General features: G+C 41.7%; 1 protein-coding gene across 1 annotated transcript in view; it reads left to right on the forward strand.

Annotated features, from left to right (window-relative positions):
- The window catches only part of LOC126477096 (fatty-acid amide hydrolase 2-A-like), a 241,253-nt gene that overhangs the window by 149,629 nt on the left and 76,909 nt on the right, over positions 1-14,715 (forward strand). The gene's annotated exons all lie outside the window — the stretch shown is intronic.

Genomic DNA, 14,715 nt, shown 5'->3' on the forward strand with positions numbered 1-14,715 from the left:
CTTTGCAAAAACGGCAACAAATTGTTGAATGGTACAAGGTAGTGACGTGTATGATAATGCTTAGAGATGAATGTGTTATAGATAAGTGTTTTTCAATTGATACTTCGTAAAATCCGGGTTGCAAGGTTTACTTACTGCTGCAAAAGTGTACGTGTGTGAACCTGACAATGTATTCAATAACACAGAAAATAAATAACAATTTTCATCAAATGTGTTGTACCTCGAAAGCAAGTTGGAATAGGACAAATGTCCATATGAAGTTTTTATGTTCAAGTGATCATTCATGTCATAAGCCTGAATATTGACCATTACGTCCCATACCCCCTCTGTAACAACAGGTGACGCTGCTTTATCATTTCGCTTGCTCCGAAGTAATGACTGACGCGGCGATCTCCAATAAATGTAAATGTCGTGTGACTAGGGCCTCCCGTTGGGTAGACCGTTCGCCGGGTGCGATTTGACGCCACTTCGGCGACTGCATTCTATATCCTCTCTACTTCGACAATCGTCAGTTATTTTGCTGCCCAAATAGCAAAACATATTGACTGCTTTTATTGTCTCATTTCGTAATGTAACTCTAACATCACTTAATACCATTCTACTATATTCCATTACCCTTCTTTTACTTCTGTTCATGTTCATCTTATAACCTTTTTTCAAGACAGATCTGTTCCTTTCAACTGCTCTCCCAAACTCCTTTGCGCTTTCCGACAGAATTACAATGTCACAGGCAAACCTCAAATTTTATTTCTTCTCCATGACCTTTAATTCCCCTTCCATTTTTCTCCTTGGTTTCCTTTGCTGCTTGCTCAATATATAGACTCAATAACATAACGGATAGGTTACAGTCCTGTCTCGCTCCTTTTTCAACCACTGCTTCCCTTTCATCTCCTTCAGCTCTTTTACCTGCACCTTGGTCTCTGCACAAGCTGAGAATAACCTTTCGTTCCCTTATTTTACCGCCACTACCTTTAAAAGAAATTATTCAGGTAGTGAAGGGAGACGAAAATTTAATAGTCATGGGTGACTGGAATTCGAGAGTACGAAAAGGGAGATAAGGAAACATAGTGGGTGAATATGGATTGGGGGAGAGAAATGAAAGAGGAAGCCGTCTGGTAGAATTTTGCACAGAGCATAACTTAATCATAGCTAACACTTGGTTCAAGAATCATAAAAGAAGGTTGTATACATGGAAGAATCCTGGAGATACTAGAAGGTATCAGATAGATTATAGAACGGTAAGACAGAGATTTAGGAATCAGGTTTTAAATTGTAAGACATTTCCAAGGGCAGATGTGGACTCTGACCATAATCTATTGGTTATGAACTGTAGATTCAAACTGAAGAAACTACAAAAAGGTGGGAATTTAAGGAGATGGGACCTCGATAAACTGACTAAACCAGAGGTTGTACAGAGTTTCAGGGAGAGCATAAGGGAACAATTGACACGAATGGAGGAAAGAAATATAGTAGAAGAAGAATGGGTAGCTCTGAGGGATGAAATAGTGAAGGCAGCAGAGGATCAAGTAGGTAAAAAGACGAGGGCTAGTAGAAATCCTTGCGTAACAGGAGAAATATTGAATTTAATTAATGAAAGGAGAAAATATAAAAACGCAAAAATAAAGCAGGCAAAAGGGAATACAAACGTCTCAAAAATGAGATCGACAGGAAGTGCAAAATGGCTAAGCAGGGATGGCTAGAGGACAAATGTAAGGATGTAGAAGCTTATCTCACTAGGGGTAAGATAGATACTGCCTACAGGAAAATTAAAGAGACCTTTGGAGAAAAGAGAGCCACTTGTATGAATATCAAGGGCTCAGATGGAAACCCAGTTCTAAGCAAAGAAGGGAAAGCAGAAAGGTGGAAGGAGTATATAGAGGGTCTATACAAGGGCGATGTACTTGAGGACAATGTTATGGAAATGGAGGAGGATGTGGATGAAGATGAAATGGGAGATATGATTCTGCGTGAAGAGTCTGACAGAGCACTGAAAGACCTGAGTCGAAACAAGGCCCCGGGAGTAGACAACATTCCATTGGAACTACTGACGGCGTTGGGAGAGCCAGTCCTGACAAAACTCTACCATCTGGTGAGCAAGATGTATGAGACAGGCGAAATACCCTCAGACTTCAAAAAGAATATAATAATTCCAATCCCAAAGAAAGCAGGTGTTGACAGATGTGAAAATTACCGAACTATCAGTTTAATAACTCACAGCTACAAAATACTAACGCGAATTCTTTACAGACGAATGGAAAAACTGGTAGAAGCCGACCTCGGCGAAGATCAGTTTGGATTCCGCAGAAATGTTGCAACACGTGAGGCAATGCTGACCCTACGACTTATCTTAGAAAATAGATTAAGGAAAGGCAAACCTACATTTCTAGCATTTGTGGACTTGGAGAAGGCTTTTGACAATGTTGACTGGAATACTCTTTTTCAAATTCTAAAGGTGGCAGGGGTAAAATACAGGGAGCAAAGGCTATTTACAATTTGTACAGAAACGAGATGGTAGTTATAAGAGACGAGGTGTATGATAGGGAAGCAGTAGTTGGGAAGGGAGTGAGACAGGGTTGTAGCCTCCCCCGATGTTATTCAATCCGTATATTGAGCAAGCAGTAAAGGAAACAAAAGAAAAATTCGGAGTAGGTATTAAAGTCCATGGAGAAGAAATAAAAACGCTGAGGTTCACCGATGACATTGTAATTCTGTCGGAGACGGCAAAGGACTTGAAAGAGCAGTTGAACGGAATGGACAGCGTCTTGAAAGGAGGATATAAGATGAACATCAACAAAAGCAAAACGAGGATAATGGAATGTAGTCAAATTAAGTCGGGTGATGCTGCGGGAATTAGATTATAAAATGAGACACTTAAAGTAGTAAATGAGTTTTGCTATTTGGGGAGCAAAATAACTGATGATGGTCGAAGTAGAGAAGATATAAAATGTAGACTGACAATGGGAAGGAAAGCGTTTCTGAAGAAGAGAAATTTGTTAACGTCGAGTATAGATTTAAGTGTCAGGAAGTCGTTTCTGAAAGTATTTGTATGGAGTGTAGCCATGTATGGAAGTGAAACATGGACGATAAATAGTTTGGACAAGAAGAGAATAGAAGCTTTCGAAATGTGGTGCTACAGAAGAATGCTGAAGATTAGATGGGTAGATCACATAAGTAATGACGAGGTATTGAATAGAATTGGGGAGAAGAGGAGTTTGTGGCAAAACTTGACAAGAAGAAGGGACCGGTTGGTAGGACATGCTCTGAGGCATCAAGGGATCACAAATTTAGCATTGGAGGGCAGCGTGGAGGGTAAAAATCGTAGAGGGAGAGCAAGAGATGAATACACTAAGCAGATTAAGAAGGATGTAGGTTGCGGTAGATACTGGGAGATGAAGAAGCTTACACAGGATAGAGTAGCATGGAGAGCTGCATCAAACCAGTCTCAGGACTGAAGACAACAACAACAACACCTTCAAAATTCAAAGAGTGTGTTTCAATTTACATTGTCTAAAGCTTTTTCAAAATCTACAAATCTTACAAACATAGGTTTCTCTCTCTTCAACCTATCTTGTAACATAAGCTGTAGAGCCAGTATTTCCTCGCGTGTTACTACATTTCTCCAGCACGCAAACTCTTCTTCTCCGAGGTGGGCTTCTACCAGTTTACTCATTTTTCTGTAAATAACTCGGGGTGGTATTTTGTAACCAATTCGGTAATATTCACATTCGTCAACACCTGCTTTCTCTGGAATTTGAACGATTAAATTCTTCTGAACACTGAGGATATTTCACCTGTCACAAGTATCTTGCACACCCGATGGAATAATTTTGCCCTGTCCGGCTCTACCAAGAATGTCGATAATTCTGAGGAATGTCGTCTACTCCAGAGGCCTTGTTTCGACTTATATCTTTCAGTTCTTTGTCAAATTCTTCTGCAATATTGTATCTCCCATCTCATCTTCGTCTACTTGCTCTTCCCTTTCTATAACATTATCTTCAAGTTCATTTCTCTTGTAGAATTCCTCTACGCATTCCTTCCGCCTTTCAGCTTTTCCTTCTTTGCCTGGAACTGGCTTGTCTTCTGAGCTCTGGACATTCATCCACGCGCTTCTCTTTTCTCCAAAGGTCTCTTTCGTCTTACAGTAGGCGGTATATATGTTTCCCATAGTAATACGTTTCTGCAGCATTGCATTTGTCCTCTACAGATTCCTACTTAGCCATTTCCACTTTCGGTTAGTCACACTTTTTAGTCGTCTGTATTCCGTTTCGTCTGCTTCATTTGCTGCAGTTTTATATTTTAACATTTCGAAATAAAACAAATTATGAACACGAAAACAGCTCTCCGTGGTTGTGTTGGTACAGATGAAAGGAAACATAGTTTCTGGTCTCTTACCGCAAAATGCCATTGTACAGCGCTAGTTTTTGTTTATGCCACGACATATCTCGTGTTGTGTTGAGTCATAGAGTAAACAAAATAGGACTCCATCTAGAAAGTCGCTGTTGTGCTTAACACGCAAGTGAAAACCATTCCTATGCTACTACACAATAGTGCATTTGACAACCGTAGAGGTTGCGCTAGTGAGTTATACAGTTTTGAATTTAGAATAAGTTCCTTATAGTTCTGACAAAAGGTAGGCTTCCCATCTTTTTAAACTTAGGGTAAAAGACTTTTTGAGAATTTCTCCCAGTTTTAAACTCGGGACAAGCGAATTTATGACCAGCGCACCACTTTAAATTTACAACATGTGGATCTATCCAGAATGAGATTTTCACTCTGCAGCGGAGTGTGCGCTGATATGAAACTTCCTGGCAGATTAAAACTGTGTGCCCGACCGAGACTCGAACGCGGGACCTTTGCCTTTCGCGGGCAAGTGCTCTACCATCTGAGCTACCGAAACACGACTAACAACCGGTACTCACAACTTTACTTCTGCCAGTACCTCGTCTCCTACCTTCCAAACTTTACAGAAGCTCTCCTGTGAGAGTTTGGAAGGTAGGAGACAAGGTACTGGCAGAAGTAAAGTTGTGAGTACCGGTCGTGAGCCGTGCTTCGGTAGCTCAGATGGTAGAGCACTTTCCCGCGAAAGGCAAAGGTCCCGAGTTCGAGTCTCGGTCGGGCACACAGTTTTAATCTGCCAGGAAGTTTCATGTGGATCTATTTTTAATATCCCAACGTTTTAAACATAGGAGAATTTGGCTTCAAACTTAATGTGTCGACCTGTTACGTCAGATGATTGGGAATGGGAAACTGTTTAAACTGTGATGTCTTATAGGTGATGGGAATTGTTTCAACTTAAGATAACTGGAATTTTTTTAAAAAAACAACAAAGGTCCCTAGTCCCAGTCTCTGACTGGCAAACAATTTTAATCTGCCAGGAAGTTTCATATCAGCGCACACACCACTGCGGAGTGAAAATTTCCTTCTGGGAACTGGACTTCGGACAAGTTAATTTTAACGTCACAGGAGTGAGGGAAAACAACGACTTTTAAATTTCCTACCATTTTAAACTTAGGACCGGATTATATAATTAGCACAAGCGACCTGCCAACTACGCAGACTCTGCCCATATCCCTCATATTCACCGTGTTGGATTCTGATGTCATAGGGCTGGGGAAATTTGACAACTATGCAGGCTTCCCCGTTTCTCCAGGTCTTCCATCCTGAATTGCCATCGCGGATTCTGACATCGTAGGGCAGTGCTCGTATTCCCAGAACTGCCATCTTGGATCACAACCTTGGACTTTTTGAATTTCGCACCAACAGGACAGTGCTCCATCTTGTATTTTTTTTAAATTTTCCACCCTTTTACAGTTAGGACAACTGCTTACTTCCACAGTGACGTCATATGAGTAGAGGAAAACGCTGTAGTACAACTTGGCTATTTTTGAACTTCCTGCCATAGGGCAGTTGGCCATATGAGGTCACAGGAGTTGGTATCGGTAAATCTGGAACGTTGCACGACGGAATGGATGATTCCATTGGGGACACGGGCATCTGGCAAATATGCAGACTGGGTGCGAACCAACCCAACCCACTACCGTTGTCATGTTATTGTACAGACCAGCATTTCGTCCTGCTGCATGTCGCCGTTTACATGTGTAAATTCGTCCCCCTCATACAGAAAGTTTGTCAAGAATCTCACTGAGTTCTATTGGGGAGGTAAGAAATGATACATTTACTGATAGTAGTCTGAATATGAATTCACATTGTCAGGTGTCGGTGAATGTGGACAGGTCATAATAGCGACGCAGCATTTGATTCCCAATATGCTCGGCTGTGGCCGATACAACTCAGTTCGTCAAGTCCCGTTTTCTCTGAGTTTGTGAATACGTTAACCGTTCTTAGCATTGTTTCTGATCATGTTCATAACATGTTTGTAACTATATTCGCTCCTATCGTCCACGTCCATACTAGCGACAAACACTTCTGTGTGTGTGTTCGCATCGACTGAAACTGGCGGGAAATATTTTATGTTTCACGTATTCGCTTCATGTGCAACGCTATGTCAAGAGAATGGGATGAATTAATGACATGTGGCGCTGCATTAATAATACTCGATAACATAAGCAGACAAAGACGAAAGCGAAGATATCGTGTTGGACGAAAACACACTATAGAATACGTGACGGGAAGAATATGCCGCGAGAGCTGAATGTGGAAGACGGCGTTACTTTCGCTGACTTCGCTAGGGTTTCACCGTCCTGTTTTGAACGTTTAATGTATATGAAAGAGCCATTAGTTTCAAATTAAGACACAAATTTGATAAAAGAAACATTCCCTTGAACAAAGACTTGGTCTTACCCTTCACTTTCTGGCAATAGGAGAGTTTTTTTCAAAACCTTGAATGTTTAACCCATATTTAAAAGGTAGTCGTATGTCTAATACTTTCAGGAGTTTGTGAAACCACTGGTTGAAGGATTATGCAAAAGCAATTTAACTATCGTATGTAAATGACATCAAAGTATATGCTTATTGTATACTGAAATACTTATAATACATTAATATATAAAATCAAGAGATCTTCATTATACCGAGCGGGGTGGCGCAGTGGTTAGACACTGGACTCGCATTCGGGAGGACGACGGTTCAATCCCGCGTCCGGCCATCCTGATTTAGGTTTTCCGTGATTTCCCTAAATCACTCCAGGCAAATGCCAGGATGGTTCCTCTGAAAGGGCACGGCCGACTTCCTTCCCAATCCTTCCCTAATCCGATGAGACCGATGACCACGCTGTCTGGTCTCCTTCGCCAAACCAACCAACCAACCATCTTCATTATCAGTAACAACCACATTTTTGTTAGTAATGTCACAATCGGGTCTAAGGAGTGTGTCAGGGGAATCAACGGTTGTTGTTGATATCCCAGTCATATCCGTCCTCACTGATGATTGGTCCTTTCTCTTCTATAAAATCAGTTCCGCTTCGAAGAGAAATTGGCAGATTACCTATACGGAGACCTCAATTTATTCTCTACGTCACTGTTGACAGACAGTGTACTCACCACGCTCAGACTACAGACGAACACGAATTGCGTCTGTTTCAAAGTGAGGTTAAACTTACATACATTGTTGGAACGTGTACGGGCTTTCTTGGCAAATCCGTGGCTAAATAAGAGAGACTTTGTCAAACACAGTTGATCGTTTACGAGGGTCTTAGCAGTTCTTGTAAAGAAGAAAACATTTCTTGAAGCCAAAAAATCACCTTGTAACATAATCTAACAAACCTTACTTGCAACTTAGTTAAAATTGTATTTTTTGTATCTCTTTACATTTTTCAAAGACATGCATGCATATTTCCTGTTCTGCCCACGCACAGGGCAGAATAGGATAAGCTAATTTTTTAATGAAATTGTTGTGTAAACGTAGAAATTATTGCATAAACGTTGAAACTATTATGAATATCACGTTAAAACAAAGACATAAAGTTTTTTAAGGAACAATTTAAACCTAGAATAAGGAACCTTCAAAACATTAAGTATAAAATATTTTACTGTTATTTTGAAAGATGTAAAATTATTTTAATGTTAAATAACCATCAAACTAACAACTGCTAATCTTTCAGACGATATATATATATATATATATATATATATATATATATATATATATATATATATATATATATATATAAAACCATCAAACTAACAACTGCTAATCTTTCAGATATATATATATATACACTCCTGGAAATTGAAATAAGAACACCGTGAATTCATTGTCCCAGGAAGGGGAAACTTTATTGACACATTCCTGGGGTCAGATACATCACATGATCACACTGACAGAACCACAGGCACATAGACACAGGCAACAGAGCATGCACAATGTCGGCACTAGTACAGTGTATATCCACCTTTCGCAGCAATGCAGGCTGCTATTCTCCCATGGAGACGATCGTAGAGATGCTGGATGTAGTCCTGTGGAACGGCTTGCCATGCCATTTCCACCTGGCGCCTCAGTTGGACCAGCGTTCGTGCTGGTCGTGCAGACTGCGTGAGACGACGCTTCATCCAGTCCCAAACATGCTCAATGGGGGACAGATCCGGAGATCTTGCTGGCCAGGGTAGTTGACTTACACCTTCTAGAGCACGTTGGGTGGCACGGGATACATGCGGACGTGCATTGTCCCGTTGGAACAGCAAGTTCCCTTGCCTGTCTAGGAATGGTAGAACGATGGGTTCGATGACGGTTTGGATGTACTGTGCACTATTCAGTGTCCCCTCGACGATCACCAGTGGTGTACGGCCAGTGTAGGAGATCGCTCCCCACACCATGATGCCGGGTGTTGGTCCTGTGTACATCGGTCGTATGCAGTGCTGATTGTGGCGCTCACCTGCACGGCGCCAAACACGCATACGACCATCATTGGCACCAAGGCAGACGCGACTCTCATCACTGAAGACGACACGTCTCCATTCGTCCCTCCATTCACGCCTGTCGCGACACCACTGGAGGCGGGCTGCACGATGTTGGGGCGTGAGCGGAAGACGGCCTAACGGTGTGCGGGACCGTAGCCCAGCTTCATGGAGACGGTTGCGAATGGTCCTCGCTGATACCCCAGGAGCAACAGTGTCCCTAATTTGCTGGGAAGTGGCGGTGCGGTCCCCTACGGCACTGCGTAGGATCCTACGGTCTTGGCGTGCATCCGTGCGTCGCTGCGGTCCGGTCCCTGGTCGACGGGCACGTGCACCTTCCGCCGACCACTGGCGACAACATCGATGTACTGTGGAAACCTCACGCCCCACGTGTTGAGCAATTCGGTGGTACGTCCACCCGGCCTCCCGCATGCCCACTATACGCCCTCGCTCAAAGTCCGTCAACTGCACATACGGTTCACGTCCACGCTGTCGCGGCATGCTACCAGTGTTAAAGACTGCGATGGAGCTCCCTATGCCACGGCAAACTGGCTGACACTGACGGCGGCGGTGCACAAATGCTGCGCAGCTAGCGCCATTCGACGGCCAACACCGCGGTTCCTGGTGTGTCCGCTGTGCCGTGCGTGTGATCATTGCTTGTACAGCCCTCTCGCAGTGTCCGGAGCAAGTATGGTGGGTCTGACACACCAGTGTCAATGTGTTCTTTTTTCCATTTCCAGGAGTGTATATATATACCATCAAACTAACAACTGCTAATCTTTCAGATATATATATATATATATATATATATATATATATATATATATATATATATATATATATATATGTGTGTGTGTGTGTGGTTCGCAGCTCGTAGTCTTGCGGTAGCGTTCTCGCTTCCCGCGCGCGGGCTCCCGGGTTCGAATCCCGGCGAGGTCAGGGAATGGCTCGAGATGACTGTGTGTTGTGTGTCGTTTTCATCATCCTCATTCATCTCCATTGCGGTCAGAGGAAGGCAATGACAAACCACCTCCGCTAGGACCTTGCCTAGTCGGTGGTGCGGGTCTCCCGCGTCGTCCCCTACGCTCCTCGGAGTATGGGACCTCATCATCATCATATCCGAAGTCACTATGAATCAAGGCACTTAGAAATTAGACATTATTTGCCAGTGGGCATTGATTTATATAAATGGGACAAGTTGAAAATTTGAAAATTTGTGCCAGACTGGCATTCGAAGCTGCGTCTCCTGCTTACAAGGCAGTACACTGACCACTACGCGATTTTGCATGCATTGTCAAAAACAGCGCGTTCTGCATGTAAACTAAGACTTTCTGAAGATGAAAGTTTTTCATCGAGCCAATAAAAAGTTTGTACCGAGTGAAACCAGTGTAGCAATTATTGGCGCCAGAAAAGTATAACGCAGCAATCGTAGAGCTAACACTTTACGCTCGTTCACAGTTTTCTTTTCTATTCCCTCCAGTATAAACGCTTGTTCACAGTTACAAGCTTGAGAAGATTGTGGAATTACCTGCGAATGCTAGTTCACTTTAGTTTAGTTTCCATTCCCTTCGTTGCAAACGGTGCCTAACAGGGTTGCTTTGGTGAATGTCCGGTAGCTCACTAAGCCAGTCGATGACATGCACCAATGGACAACCGATCTGCAGCACGATGAATACACCTTAAAAAAAATAAACATAATGAGGAGAGGAGAAAAGATCATAGCTTCGAACTAACACAACTGCCTGTACGACAAATTGGTGTTTACGCCGCTCCAGTTAGCTGTAATGTAACACTCTTTACTGCAAAAAAGAGAGTCGTTTTACGATAGAATCTTCGTTTGCAGTTTGTCGGTAGTGGCTGTGAGAGGATGCTGTATGTGTAGTGAGCCTAGCCCGTGGTTTTATAATCACAGTCCTGCCAGGTTATTCGGCAGATCACGGGCCTTAACGAAAGCTTTCATTTTCTACGTACCAGAAAAGAGTTGTATTGGCTGACAAGTATATCGAAGGAACGGTATGACTTCGCACTTTGAAATTTCTCAGACACGGCAATTCCTGTAGGGAATATTCGCTTTTTTGAACTAGTTTACACATGCAATAAAGGAAGGTGTATATCGTCTCATCTCGTCTGACAAAATAAGTGGTAAAGCTGTTATCAACCTCCAAGTTGGTTCCATAAACTTAGTGCTACTACACAAGTTGTGTTGGCCATCTACAGTTCACTGTGGAACCCCAGCATACTTCACTGTGGTATTTTCCGGATACAAAAGACGCTGCTAAAACTGAAAAGTTTGCTGCGGTGTACTGCGAAGGCTAACCCCGACGCAATTTCAAACCCTTGGATTTGTAGTCTGGCACTTACACGCGGGATAACCAAAACTTACGTGGGGCTCGAAATTGAAGTTACAGTGCCTAATGCTCGTGGATTTGTTGTCGAAGTGTTAAGAGGGCCAACGAAGCGCCCTATTGCCAGCCCGTTGGCTACTTACTAGCTGTGTTCGTGTGACCATTAACTCCGACTTCGAAGGTTCAGTATCATGTTCCGTCAAGTGTTTTTGGAACTTTATACGTCACCAACAAGCAAGTGGTAGATACATAACACTGAGGTCTCTGATTAAATATCTTTATTAATTTCTGGGTTATTTCAAAAAATGTGAAATTTAACGGAAAACCAGCAAAAGTGTATAATTTAACCCACCTTTGTTTTAAGTTTCTCTGAACTAACGTACAAATCAGGACAGACTACTTTTACCTAAAACGGAACGTTTTGTTGCGCAATAGTTAGTCTACCGTCCAGTAGTGGTCTGCTACATACGCCGGCTTTAACAGCACGAGGGGGAAATCTCCCACTCTCGGTGCTCAGGTTAATTCCCATACGAGTAGCGAGTGAGAATTCGTACTTGCTTCCCCAAAAGACAGTGTGTCATGAGGACTGCCTAAAGTTTGATGGAAGATAATTTGTGATTTTTATTAACGAAAATGGGTAAGATGGATACTGCCTACAGGAAAATTAAAGAGACCTTTGGAGAAAAGAGAACCACTTGTACGAATATCAAGAGCTCAGATGGAAACCCAGTTCTAAGCAAAGACGAATGGAAAAACTGGTAGAAGCCGACCTCGGGGAAGATCAGTTTGGATTCCGTAGAAATATTGAAACTCTTGAGGCAATACTGACCCTACGACTTATCTAAGAAAATAGATTAAAGAAAGGCAAACCTATATTTCTAGCGTTTGTGGACTTAGAGAAAGCTTTTGACAATGTTGACTGGAATACTCTCTTTCAAATTCTAAAGGTGGCAGGGGTAAAATACAGGGAGCGAAGGGCTATTTACAATTTGTACAGAAACCAGATGGCAGCTATAAGAGTCGAGGGGTATGAAAGGGAAGCAGTGGTTGGGAAGGGAGTGAGACAGGGTTATAGCCTCTCCCCAACGTTATTCAATCTGTATATTGAGCAAGCAGTAAAGGAAACAAAAGAAAAATTCGGAGTAGGTATTAAAATCCATGGGGAAGAAATAAAAACTTTGAGGTTCGCCGATGACATTGTAATTCTGTCAGAGACAGCAAAGCAGTTGAACGGAATGGATAGTGTCTTGAAAGGAGGATATAACATGAACATCAACAAAAGCAAAACGAGGATAATGGAATGTAGTCGAAATAAGTCGGGTGATGATGAGGGAATTAGATTAGGAAATGATATGCTTAAAGTAGTAAATGAGTTTTGCTACTTGGGGAGCAAAATAACTGACGATGGTCGAAGTAGAGAGGATATAAAATGTAGACTGGCAATGGCAAGGAAAGCGCTTCTGAAGAAGAGAAATTTGTTAACATCGAGTATAGATTTAAGTCATTTCTGAAAGAATTTGTATGGAGTGTAGCCATGTATGGAAGTGAAACGTGGACGATAACTAGTTTGGACGAGAAGAGAATAGAAGCTTTCGAAATGTGGTGCTACAGAAGAATGCTGAAGACTAGATGGGTAGATCATGTAACTAATGAGGAGGTATTGAATAGGGTCAAATGTATGTTGGCTGTTTTGAATCTTTATGGCTATCTCTAAGAAACTTAACTGCCTATTTTGCTCTTTCTGTACTGCAATGTGTATTTCATGTGAACAGAATTTATGTGTGTGTGTGCGTGCGTGCGTGCGTGCGTGTGTGTGTGTGTGTGTGCGTGGGTGTGTGTGTGTGTAACTGGTCAATTGTCCTGCTTGATTCCTCTATCAGGCACAAGATGACATCCACATTTCTAGTCCAGTATCGGATGTTGCACCTTTAAGTTCTTCATTTGTGTGCCTATATTGTCCATAGTTGCTTTACAATTTCTGAGGGTATTTTCGTTCTGTCGTTGCACCTACAAGAAACTTCTTGTAGTTGCAACGACAGACCGGAAATACCCTCAGGAAGATGTAGGTATTTAGCAGTAAAAGTACCATGTTCTACGTGGTTCATAAATATGTTTGCTATCCTTCCAGACACTAGGAATCCCATTGGTAATTCTTCACTTTGTAAACAGAGTTCATTACTTAACTGGAAATAGTTCTCTTGTGTTATTAGCTATAGTAGCTTGACTGTTTCTTTGATATATTCATATGGACGTGTACTGTGTGTCTTAAGATTTTGTTCTATAATGTTTATTGTTTCAGTTATTAGTATACTTGAATACATATTCTCTACATCAAATAACATGAGGGTGGCTATATCTGGAACCCTACATCTTTTATGTAGCTTATCACAAGTGTGGTGTTTCTTGCAGTAGTATGCTCTTGTAATTTGTAGTTTTCTGATAAGATTTTCAACATGTATGTTGCTAGGGGGCATGTGGGAGCATATCTATAACTCACAATGGCTCGGTCGGGGAGGTCTGTCTCGTGTTGTTTTGGTTAACATCGGAAGGATGGAGCACTGGGATTTGTTAATAGTTTTCTTTTTTTGATTGTCTTCTAGTGTATTTTCAGTGTCTTTCAGAGCGCTTCTCAAGTTTGTTTGGAATCTGTTAGTTGAATCTGATTTTCGTTTTGTAATTTTATTTATTGTGATGAACTCTTGTGTTTTACTGATATATTGCTCCTTATCCATGAGAACCACTGTGTTTCCTTTAGCTGCCCTTGTAATGATGATGTGTTCCTGCAGTTTCTTTTTAAGTTTTGTCGGTGTTATGAAATCTGTATTATTTTGATTTCCTATGTTTTCCTGCACCTGTGTTATTATCTTTTTGATTTCATTACCTACTAGGTCTCTCGTCAGATCAACGTTTATCTCATTTTGTCTCCTTTCCTGTGCGAGAAAGCTTTCTGATCCAACTACAAGGATTTGTATGTATTTTTCGTCTATTGTGTGCTTACGTTGTGTTTCAGACCTTTTTCGTGCAGTTTTATTTCTTTTGTATGCAAAACAGTGTCAGTGAGGTTGACCCGTCTTGGATAGAAATGATGTTTCTCGTTGGAATGGATATCATTTGTGGCTGTGTTAGGTATTTGTTTAGCTTTTAAATTTGCAATCTTTCTTCTGTGGATTTTTCATTTTTTCCATCACTGTAGATGTACGATTTTCTGTCTTGCTAACGAAATGGGGGAAAACAGCGGCGTTATACAGAACTTTCGTAAGATTAAAATATGCGTTATGTAGCACCACATATAAGGTATTATATTATTTGATCTGCAGATGTTGTTAAACTTTGTATATTCGACAGTTTTATGCAGGTTGAGATGTATTCTTCTAAACTTCTTGTGAGGACCGCTTGGAAATGCCTGACAAGACGTCCATACTAGTTCATGTGCATGGCCATTTTCCGCAGCAGCTGTTGAAATCGATTATTATTCGTTTCTACGTCTTAAGCTTACTGCAATTTAACTAAAGAGCAGA

This window comes from Schistocerca serialis, chromosome 1, assembly GCF_023864345.2.
Source record: "Schistocerca serialis cubense isolate TAMUIC-IGC-003099 chromosome 1, iqSchSeri2.2, whole genome shotgun sequence".
Classification (NCBI taxonomy): Eukaryota; Metazoa; Arthropoda; class Insecta; order Orthoptera; family Acrididae; genus Schistocerca; species Schistocerca serialis.